Source organism: Canis aureus, chromosome 20 (assembly GCF_053574225.1).
Source record: "Canis aureus isolate CA01 chromosome 20, VMU_Caureus_v.1.0, whole genome shotgun sequence".
Lineage (NCBI taxonomy): Eukaryota > Metazoa > Chordata > Mammalia > Carnivora > Canidae > Canis > Canis aureus.
Window position 1 is genome coordinate 11,240,616 of NC_135630.1, and position 12,530 is coordinate 11,253,145.

At 36.6% G+C, this 12,530-nt stretch overlaps 1 long non-coding RNA gene across 10 annotated transcripts in view; it reads left to right on the plus strand.

Moving 5' to 3' along the window:
- The window catches only part of LOC144291477 (uncharacterized), a 352,892-nt gene that overhangs the window by 233,184 nt on the left and 107,178 nt on the right, over positions 1-12,530 (plus strand). For all 10 annotated transcript variants that reach the window (XR_013358745.1, XR_013358749.1, XR_013358753.1 and 7 more), the window contains one exon: positions 6,459-6,545. This is a non-coding gene — a long non-coding RNA (uncharacterized LOC144291477). The remainder of the gene's footprint in view (positions 1-6,458; positions 6,546-12,530) is intronic.

Consider the following 12,530-nt stretch of genomic DNA (forward strand, 5'->3'; position numbering starts at 1 on the left):
AACCTTAATTTGGAACTTTTTGCCTCCAGAAGTATGAGAGAATAAAATCTTGTTGTTTTAATCCACACACTTTGTGATAATCCATTATGGCAGCCCTAGGAAATTAGTAAAAACACTGGTGATATTGCCCTGTTGAACATATCACCCATGAACACTGGCTTTCAATGACCTTCTTAAAGACTGTAAACTGTGATTTATTAGTGATGACTACAACTGCAAGTCTTACTCAGATTATGCAGGGAACAGTGAATAACTCATTTTGGTCATGTCAAATTTACCACTTGGAATTTTATAGCACAAATATAGAAAACCACATTTTCGAACCATGTCTTCTCTTGAACTAATAATCATTGCATTCAGATAAGATGATCTCTTTCAATATTGATGGCACCCCTGCCTTGCTTTAGTGAGAAGTACGGGGACCTGTCAGTGAAGTATGAAGTGAAGTCCAAATTGCAAAAGGAGTTCCATCCTACTTTTGAGCATGGCTTAAGACTAACCCAGGAGAACACATCACCACATCAGTTGGAGGCAATTGAGGGTATCAGTTGGAAGGACCCTTTGGTGTTGCAAAGTAATGATTGCAAAAGCCCTTGCAGAAGATACACATTCACTCCTGGGGCACTGAAAAATATGTGGCACAGAATCTGCAGAAGATATGGGGTGAATACTCTGAGTCCCCACAATAGGGGCTGCACCAGATAAAAGATGTGTTAATCCACAAGTGCTATAAACTGAAAGTGGCCCATGTCTTTGCTAAATAGAGCAAAGAGCCTCACACCTCCCAGGTCTAAGGGGAGTACCCTGAAAGTATATTGTAGACAACATTTTGTTTGCTGTGAATATTACTTAGCATTCATTCATTTATTCTCTTCTTCCTCCTGACAGATAACATACAGCTCAAATGTCTAAGGGTTGCAACTTCTTGGTCTAAGGATAAACTAACCCCAAGAAATCGGTTCTGTTATGCAATACAATGTAGTTTTAGCCAATTGTGTAAAAGCACTCTCTTGCCAAATGTAAACATAGGCCCTGGTCGTTACTGGCAACCATCCTAGGAACTTAAAACTACTTTATGAAAACAATGGCAATTTGGGAAGCAGAAGAGAAACAGAACTTCAATTGTAAATGATGAAGTTGGACTTCCGAATGAAATCAGTATAGGGGATCCCTGGGTGGCGCAGCGGTTTGGCGCCTGCCTTTGGCCCAGGGCGCGATCCCGGAGTCCCGGGATCGAGTCCCACGTCGGGCTCCTGGCATGGAGCCCGCTTCTCCCTCTGCCTGTGTCTCTGCCTCTCTCTCCTCTCTCTATGACTATCATGAATAAATAATAAAAAAAAATTAAAAAAAAGAAAAGAAATCAGTATAAAGTCAACACCAACTCTGTAATTCCTATTTATTTAAAGTAGGGTTTGGGTAAAAGAAATTTATCTAATTGGCAAGTCCATGAAGAGGAGTTGGAGAAGGCTATCATGAGGGGAATGGTGACTATTTAAAATATTATTACTCTTATTTGGGTTAAGGATTTTGGACTATGTAACGGAAACTGTGGTTTTTGAGAAATTTAATTAGACCTAATACATTATAAAAAATTGATGCTTTTAAATGATCCATAATCTGTTACAGGATTATTCATGTGAAAGCTTCTACATGGTAACTGTACATCCTGTTGGGATGTCCACGTTAATACTGCAGCACAGTACATGGGTATCTAACAATAAGTTTATTGTGATTTACTGGACAAGGTCTAAAAAATGACACTTTCAGAGCACAAAACTATTATAAAAAAGTAGACTAAATAAATTGTATAACCGTCTGCCAGCAAAAACAATAGTGCCTGCATTTGTTGTGTCAGTCACTGTGTAAGACACTTCCATAATTTTTTTAAAGATTTATTTATTCCTGAGAGAGAGAGAGAGAGAGACATAGAGACAGAGTGACAGAAGCAGAGGGAGAAGCAGGCTCCATGCAGGGAGCCTGACGTGGGACTTGATCCCTGGTCTCCAGGATCACGCCCTGGGCTCAAGGCGGCGCTAAATTGCTGAGCCATCAGGGCTGCTCCACTTCTATCATTTTAATCTTATTCTTACTCTCTGAAATACTACCTGGGAAGACATTTTACAGATGAGGAATCTGAGACTCACTGATTTTAAGCAAGTTGCAAAAATCATGTACCAAATAACTAAGAGAGCTCAAATTCAATCCCAAATCTGTTTGTTTTCTAAAGACCATGTTCTTTCAATCATGGAATGTTTTGAAGAAACACAGAAGATCCAAAGATCAACTTTGCAAACATGGCTTTCATATCAAGCATTATATTTTGTCTTTAAATCATCATATTTTTTATCACCAACTTCATAATCTGCAGCACACATATACTGAGCACCTGTTGAGAGCAGTTAATTATTTATTCATTTACTTCTTGATATTTCTACTCTGAAACAAAGGGTTAGAAAATAACTAATGCAGACATCTGGTACCCTCAAAATCAAATTGATTATTCCAGTATCATATATTAAAATATGAATGTCTTGATATACATGGAAATTAGTGGCCGATGTAATTAATTTTCTCCTGAATTTATAAAATGTATGAGTGTTTTGGGGCTGTTTTGGTAAAATGCACATGTGCGTGTGTGTGTATGTGTGTGTGTGTATGAAAGAGAGAGAGAGAGAGACAGAAATTGGCCTAACCAAAGAGTAGTCTAATGCAGCAGAGAGCGACTATCATACTTACTATGCCACATTGGCCTGATATTCCTGCAGTGGTTGTTAAACCTCCCATATCATCTCAGCCCTGAGGTCACTCACACTATTTTCATTTTAACGGATGACATTGGCTCTATGTCCTGGGACTTGAGACTCAAGGATTAAAGATGTGACTGGAAGGTATGATGCTGAGTGAAATAAGTCAATCAGAGAAGGACAAACATTATATGGTCTCATTCATTTGGGGAATATAAATAATAGTGAAAGGGAATAGAAGGGAAGGGAGAAGAAATGGGTAGGAAATATCAGAAAGGGAGACAGAACATGAAGACTCCTAACTCTGGGAAACGAACTAGGGGTGGTGGAAGGGGAGGAGGGCGGGGGGTGGGGGTGACTGGGTGGCGGGCACTGAGGGGGGCACTTGACGGGATGAGACTGGGTGTTATTCTGTATGTTGGCAAATTGAGCACCAATAAAAAATAAATTTATTATTAAAAAATAAAGATGTGCCTGTTACTCTAGGACTTACTTTACCCCCTTGCACTTTCAGTTTTTATGGATTCAGAAAGTGCTGGCTGGTTTCTTTGTGAAGTGTCTTCATATAGCACATAGATTTCTACAGAAATTCACTTCCTCCAGTGAACACCCGGTTTTCTGCTCTTTATCTGGAGCCAGGGTTTGCAAACTCTTTTTCTTAGGTACGTTAGCCTTTGTGGACCAGATGTTCTCTGTCATGACTATTCAACTATACCATTGTAGTGTGAAAGCAGCCATAGAAAATATGAATGGATGTGCCTGGGTTCCAATAAAACTTTATTTACAAAAGCAGGTGGCGTGTGAAGTTGGCCCATGAGTTAAGTTTTCTGATATCACTTAATTTTTTTGTCTTTTTTTTTTTTTTTACCATTAGTATATTCAGCTTTGACTTACTTTGAAATAAAATTTCAGGATTACTAAAACCAAAGAAAGCAGATTGTCCTGGCATAAAATATGTAGGAAAAACATTATTCTGAAATATATATATTCTTCTATTGACTAATCATACTGACTTGCAAACACTATCCACATCATATTCCTTTTGCCCCTTCTCTATACACACAGAGTAACACATACACACACCCCAGTCTGATGGGGATTGCGGTCTCAACCAGTCTTGTTCACAACCCTCCTCACAACGAGATAATACTCATTTTGTGGCGCTGTGTCCTTTCTTCCTATCATTTCTACTTCCTGAAATGCCCACACAGACGTTACCTACATAATGCTGCTCATATGTCAACAATGAGATGTGTAGACTTAGAATGAGCATGACTCTTGTTTTTCTGCGTACTGTAATCCTTGATGATACTCATCTTACTATGGCATTTATTGCCTGTGACAAATTATTTATTTTCTGTGTGTTTCTGTTTTAATGCTGATCTAGGATGTGAGGATTCAAGAGTGAATAAGTCCCAAATTCCTTACCATGTTGAGTTTAGACCCTGAGGTAGAGGAGACAGTCATTTGAGCGGTTGTTTCCTTATGCCCTCTTGCTTTTATTAAACACTGTTGTGTAATATAGCATTCCTTTTCACTAAGGTTATAATGTGCTTGAAGATAGAAACCAGTTCTGCTTTTTTTTTTTAAGATTTTATTTATTTATTCATGAGAGACACAGAGAGAGAGGCAGAGACACAGGCAGAGGGAGAAGCAGGCTCCATGCAGGGAGCCCAACGGGGGACTCGATCCCGGGTCTCCAGGATCATGCCCTGGGCTGAAGGCAGGCGCTAAACCCACTGAGCCACCCAGGGGTCCCACCTGTTCTGTTTTGTACATATCTCACAATAACTACTTGGTATTTTTATTGCCAACACTCAGAAACAAAATGATGAATACAATTAAAAGGTGAAATTTCTTTTCTAAATTGGAACTTCATTTAAAAATTTTGGATACTATAATTGCCACATTTTCTCAACTATTTTTGTTTGTAAGAATACCATGAGTTTTATAACTGCAGGTTACTCCTTTAGTTTCTCTGAAAATTAGAATTTTGATGAAGAGTAAACCGCATTGACCTGACGTAAGGGAGCACTGGTGCAGGTTGAGTGAAGGGTCACTAAGCTTAAAGAAAAAGATGCATGGGCTGACTAAAAAGAGACTACAGCTCTCTTTTAACTTGGCGGTTTTCTGATAGTTGGGAGGAAGAAAGCCTTTCTGTGATGAAATTATTGCTAAATCAGACCAAAAAAAAGAGAGAGAGAGAGAGAGAGGTGGAGATTGATATGACAAAAACAATTTTTCTTGATTTCTTTCCTCCATACATGTCACATAAATATTCAAAGAGAAAGTATGCAACCACAGACCTACTGTGGGTCACTTACAAAAGTCACTTCACTACTCCTTCTCTTTAAACGCCAGCCGTCTAATTGTGAAATTAGATTTTCAATTTCTAAATCAAGTCAAAAAATGTGTCAGAAGTATATATGGGTTAGAAAGGACTTAATTCTAAATTACATGAATTGAATATTGTTGTGAAGGTGTGTTTCTCCACTTATTATTTTGACGCAAGTCTACTGCCTAATTTGCTTCCAACATAATGATGATGGCATGAGCCCAATATTTAATTAAGACCTATCTTCTGATAACTAATGGTTGGATTTGACACCTTTTTGCTATATCCTAACATGGTTGAGATTTTGTGAAGGTTTTGGCTGAGATCCAGTTATCACAGCTGTTCTCGTATGATCACTGCTTTGAGAAAACTGGTTTTCCCACCTCTAAATCCCTATTTTTAAATGTAATTTTGCTTGAGAACTTCTTTTATCCTTTCTGACACATACTTTCCTTTGGAGGGAAACTTTTATCATTGGCTACTAAATACTGTTCACAACTATTACTCATCTGTGATATCATTATTAAGTAAATCACCAGAAACTGTCCAAAGTCAAGTGTTATAGGGAGGAGAGTATTGTTAAAGTACAGAAGCTTCTAGAATAAAGAAGCAACACATAATGAATATATGATAAAATGATTAAATTGCTATAAACATATTAAACCCATGTCTTCATAGCATCTTATTCTTTTACCCTTATAGACAAGATACAAACTTCGTATTGGAATAGGAAGGCAAGCCTGCATTATCCTAAATCTGTGTTTTCTTTTTAAAATGAGTAGTTAGCATTTGTTTTTATGTTAAAAGGGAAATGCTCCTTCTCTATAGTGTTCTTTAGTCATATTTTCTAATTCCAAATACTGAGATAATTCAGAAGTAAGACACATAGAATGGGATTTTAAGGTCCCAGAGTGGAAGCAGGAACAAGATGGGTTTCTTTGGAGTAGCACTTAAGGGCAATGGAGTGAATCCTGGGTTTAAGTTTGACATTGCACAGCTAGTTTAAATATAGCTTCCCATTGGGACAAATGTAGTTTTGCATTAGATTAACCACACTTATGTAATTATTGTAGTCACTATTTCTGGCATTGTGATGATGTAAGCTCTATAAACTGCAAGAAAAATCTGGGTGTGAATTGTATGTGATTGAATTTTGTTTTCTGACTTTGCTTGGTTCATCTCTGTAGGACGTGCCTACATAAAAGGAGTGCTATAACAGAATTGCAAATATGACAGTAGCACCAAAATTTCTCATTTGATCCATTAGATCTCATTTTGCCTTGGGCTACACTAATTTTGAGTCTTGACTAACTCGTTTCCTCTTTTGCTTAGGCAATCTTTGTTGGAATATCAATTGTCTTTTATTGCCTTTTCTCCAGTTCTCTCAACTTTCAACTTTGTCCCCTCAAATTTGAATGAGATCTAATTTTACCAATCCTGGGTATCCACTGGCTGTTAGTCTGAAAGTAAGTATTACTTTATGTATAATAATATAAATATATTAATATTAGTATTACCCCTTACAGAGAGCAAATAGTAACATACAGTTAACTGTAACTTGGATTGTGTATAATTTTTTTTTAAAGACGTTTGCCCTAAATGGCACTATGACCCTCTCTGAGGTTCCCTATAATCTTTTCCTTTTCTGATAATTCAATTAATATACCTCATTTAAACAAACATATATCCTAACTTTGATACCTTTTATAGCCAGTTATCTATAAGCGATGATATATCTAAGAATGTTAAAGAACACCTTCATTCCCTTATTGATTATTTAAAAGTCTAAACATAAAGGATTTCAAACATAAAGGCCTGACTTTGTAGGTATGAGACCCATGCAATTATACAGGGCCCCACACTGACAGGTAACCACACATGGGATAATGCTCTGCTGTCTTTGTCTTGAAGTTCTTAAGAATTTTTTAAACAATTTCATTTTTCACTGGACTCGACAAATTACGTAGCCAGCTTGCTTTTGAAATTTGGCAGAGGCAGTAAGAAATCTGGTCATAGGTGATTTGGGACATTAATTAAGGAGATAAGAACTATCAAGATAAAGGGAAAACTTAAATTCAATAAATATTAAGTGCATCCTATTTGGCAGGTACTGTTCTAGGAACTGTGGATATGGTAGTCAAGCAGACAAGCAAAATCCTTGTGTTATGGAGCTTGCGTACTAGAGAGGAGAGAGAAAATAAACAAATAAAGAGACTACTTTGTAGTATGCAGGGGATATGAACCAGGAAGAAAGTAAAGTATAAAAGGAATGAAGAGAAACAGGAGGAAAAGACCACCAACCAGAGCAGGATGGGATAGAAGTGTAGCATCAGTCGCCCAGTCTGCTAAAATTATCTCTGCTTTAGGACAAACTTACTCTCCTCTCTGATCCTTTCATTTGAAAGGAGATCATTAGTCTGTCATTTAGGTAAGAAAATGGAATTAGTGGGAGGTTTCTCTGTGAATTTGTTGAAATCAAATTTGTAGTTCATTAAAATTGGTCTCTAGCTCAGAATAAATTCTTTTCTACAGCAAATGGTGGTGGTGGAGGTGCCTGTGACCAGGGCATTACCCTTATTTCTGCCAGCTTAATTGTTTCTGTCCTAAGAGAAGCACAATCAGAGAGATGATCGGTCTTGGTGTTTGTAACAGGTGCATAATAACTGTGCAAATATATTTAAAGATTTAAAAGAGCAAAAAATAAAAAATTAATAATTAAAATAAATAAAGGAGCATCTGAGTCAAAAAATATAAAGATATAAGATGATCAATTTTCCAAGCTATTTGTCACTTTAAAAAAAATTAAATATCAGAAAACTAACCTTATGATATTACATACTATTGGAATATTGTATCACTTAGGAGGAGTATATATTATTTTTAATTGCACAGATGCAGTATGTATGTGCTGACTTAATGTACAAGTAATGAAATTAGGCCATGAGGTAAAAACACAATGGTCATTGCAACATTCTATCCGCATCACCTAAGTATTATAGCATCTTTACTAAAATGAACTAAATATAAAATAAACGAAATCACACACCATCCCACAATTTAGTCAAATATATTACCAACATGCTTTATGAGTTCAGGAAATGGAATTAACTTCGGTAAGCTTATTTCGTAAGTAGGTAAACTGGTAAATGTGTGGATCTTCAGAAGATTGAACTGCTTTATTTCCATCAAAAACTTGTGTTTATCCAACCTTGCATCCTTAAAGTTTATATTCAGAATTAAATTTCATGGAATTGTATATCGTTAATCAATGGCTGGATTGTGTGAAGTTAACGCATCTATTTGTACTTACTGCAGTGTCATCAAAAGTAGTCATCATTACCTAAATAATAACAGGCTTCATTAAACTCTATTGCTTTTGTCTGGACATCGTGCCACTGTCATAGTGTATTAAACAGATACAGTCACCTCTGTGTTTTACCATAGTTGGTTTTATGCGGATTGTGTACCTTTCTGTTTTTAATTTTCTATATTTTCGGGTCCTGTTGCATTTCTTGTTTTGCCTTGTACTTAAAAAAAGCAATTTTTATTTTCAAATCTCTACTACTTTTTACATTTTTAAAAAGATTATTTATTTTTAGAGAGAGAGAGCAGGAGCGGGGAGGGGGGCAGAGGGAGAGAGAGAATCGCAAGTAGACTCCCCACTGAGCACGGAGCTCTACCCAGAGCTTGATCTCATGGCCCTGAGATCAGGACCTCAACTGAAACCAGCAGTTGGACACTTATCCAGCTGAGCCACCCAGGCACCCTACTTTTTAAATTTTTAAATCTCTTTTCAATAGGATTTGAAGCATAGTACATCAATTTGCATTTTTATTTATTCTTGTTAAGTTATGCTCCTGTTAGCCAAGTAATTTCCAAGAGGTCTTTTCCTACCATCTGTTCCAAAAACTGGGGGGAAATTTTTAATGGTACTGATATATGGGTATATCTCTTCAAAACATTGTGTCATTTTGATGGGTTCAGGGTGCAGACATAATCATCTAACTATTCAAATTAAATTAAAAAAAATAAAAAAAATAAAAAATAAATTAAATTTAAAATCTAAGTGTGATAGTGGAAAAATCTGGAAATCTGAAAGAAATATTTTGGGTTTGAAATGAATTGTACACCTAATTCCAAATTATCTTGACGTCTATTTAACAATTTTTTTCTTTGATTCCAGTTATAGATCTAATAGATTAAAATAGGGACTGTTTTTTTGGAAAGATGTTAGTATGGATGCATTTGTAGGTCATGTGTCATTTTCAGAGTATCAAGTAACTTCTGTAAATTTGTAGCACTTCACATGGAAGAAATCAGCACATACTGTGTATGTGGTTTACATTTCAATCTTTAAGCATTTCAACTACCTAAACTAATAAAAATGTTGGGTAGATTTATTATTACCATTAATGTAAAATTAATTTATCATAATTACTATATTATTACAATCAAATGTGAAATACCTTTTGTTAAAAATTAGAAGCATTAGTTAAAAATTACTTTTAAGAGTAATAAAAAATAAGGTTTCAAGTTCATATTATTATAACACCAATGTAAAACTAGAAATATGAAAATTAAAATGTTAATATCTTTATTTTTAGCCTCTGCGCAAATTTTAAAACTACGTTAACAAACAAAAAATCCTAACAAGTAAAGTAAATGGGGAAAAATGATAAGATATTTGCAACATATATAAAATTGCTGAAAACATAACTTTCCTGGGGTGCCTGGGTGGCTCAGTCAGTTGAGTGTCTGACTCTTAGTTTTGTCCCAGGTCATGATCTCATGGTCCCTGGGATCATAGGGCTCTGCCCATAGTGAGGAATCGGCTTGAGGATTCTCTCCCTCTGCTCCCCTCCAAATCATGTTCTCTCTCTCTCTCTCTCTCTCTCTCTCTCTCTCAAATTAATGGATAAATCTTAAAAAAAGAAAAGAAAATATAACTTTTCCTGTCCAGGAATTTAAATTATAGTTAGTTAACATATAGGGTAATATTGGTTCACTTACATCACTTACATATATGACACTTGGTGCTCATCGCAAGTGCCCTCCTTAATAGAGATCACCCATTTAGCCCACCCTCACCCACCTCCCCTCCAGCAACCCTCAGTTTGTTTTCTTTAGTTAAGTCTGTTTCTTTTTTTGCCTCTTTTCTTTAATCCATAGGTTCATCTGTTTTATTTCTTAAATTCCACATATGAGTGAAATCATATGATATTTGTCTTTCTCTAACTGACTTATTTTGCTTAGCAGAATACAGTCTGGCTCTATCCACAACATTGCAAATGGCAAAATTTCATTCTTTTGATGGCTGAGTAATATTCCATTGTGTATATAGATATACCACAGCTTCTTTTTTTAAAAAAAAGATTTATTTATTGATTGATGAAAGACAGAGAGGCAGAGACACAGAGAGAGGCAGAAGCAGGTTTCCTGCAGGAAGCCCTACACGGGACTTGATCCCAGACCCTGGTATAATGCCCTGGGCCAAAGGCAGATGCTCACCGCTGAGCCACCCAGGCACCCAGGGAGCCACCCAGGCATCCCTAGGCCACAGCTTCTTTATCCATTCTTTAGTTGATGGACATTTGGGCTCTTTTCATAATTTGGTTATTGTTGATAATGCTGCTATCACAGCATTGGGGTGCATGTGCCCCTTTGGATCAGTATTTTTGTATCCTTTAGGCAAATACCTCATAACACAGTTGTCGGGTTATAGAATAGTTCTATTTTTAATTTTTGAGGCACTCCATATTGTTTTCCAGAGTGGCTACACCAGTTTGCATTCCCAAAGTGGTAACCCTGAAGGGTAACTAGTCTTCCCCATAGCTGTCATTGAGAAAGTGACTCTTCTACTCTAATAAAGACAGCCGTAGCTGCTCCCGAGACTCTGAGTCATATATTTTTATATATGATTATGGTTTTTCATCAAAACACAGAAACTTTTCAGAACATGGTTGTGATAATTGGGTACCTGGTCTTTCTTTTTTTTAAATAAATTTATTTTTTATTGGTGTTCAATTAATACCTGGTCTTTCTTAAGCCACTTTAGTATCCTACATGCACATTGCAAAATTCATCAGTTTGCCACAAAACAAATAAGCAAACATCATAGTAACAACAAGAACAGAAACTTCTAGGGCTAAAAAATTGGGAACAGTAACTGATAACAAATCTGAGTGTTCTGAGGGTAGGGATGTCTTGGGGGTAGGGATACGGTGGTAACACAGACATGCCTTCCCTCATTTCCAACCTACCAATAACACAGAGTGGAGACACATATCCCTGGCCTCCATTCTAGAAAGATGGAGAGAGCATATTTAAACATTTAGATGGAAAAAAAAAAAAAAAACATGAAACTCTCAAGAGACTGAAATAAACTCAGTGATATTTGCTGGATTATAAAAGGTAAAGGATACAGGTTTAAAAGGTAAGGAGGGAGAGGGAAGAAGGGACCAGCCCATGATGGCACTTGTAAGTCAGGTTTAGGAGTATAGACTCTCTCCTACAAGGAAGTGGAAGCCTATGAAAAGGTGTGGAGAAATACCGTAAGCTGATAAATGCCTCTCATGTTAGGCCACTGGGTAGACATAATATTACCTTAGTACAATAAAAAGAAATCACTGGAGAGATGATGAGTTTAGATGTCCAGACCTTGGATATGATATTTCTGGAAGACAGTCAAGCATACATGTGCATTAGACAGCTGAACATATATCTTTAGCAAGTGAGAGTGGTGTGATTTGAGACATGCTCTGTAGCTTTATAAAAATAAACGGAGGAATAAAAAACGTTACCAAAAGGTCACTTGTATGCAAGTACAAAAAGAAAATATTTTCTGTGAACTGGATGAACCACAGTGAATGATTTTGGATCCCAGATTCAGTAGAATTATGGGTACAGAAAACTAAGGGCAATCACATAAGGAGTAAAAGGAGACAATGAGTTTAATAAGTTACTTCAAGAAATTTAGCTATATTTGGAGAAGAGAAAGAAACAGCTATGTGATGATTGGGTTAATGGAATTTGGGATGCCTGGGTGGCTCAGTGGTTGAACACCTGCCTTTGGCTCAGGGCATGACCCCGGAGTCCTGGGATCGAATCCCGTATCGGGCTCCTTGCAGGGACTGCTTCTCCCTCTGCCTGTGTCTCTGCCTCTCTCTCTGTGTCTCATGAATGAATAAATAAAATCTTAAAAAAAATTGCTAAGGAATGGAATTTCAAGTGTGTTTATGTCCTAATGGGAGTTGACCAACTTATTAAAAAAACAGAGAGTAAATAGTATAGTTTTTACAAAATCCAAGTATCTATTGTAACTACTCAATTCTGTAATGGTAGCTTGAAAGACATATATGTAAAAGGACAGGGTGGATGTGCTCCAAAAAAACTTTATTTATAAAATAGACTGAAGACTGGCATTACACAAAGGCTATAGGTTGAGACGCCAA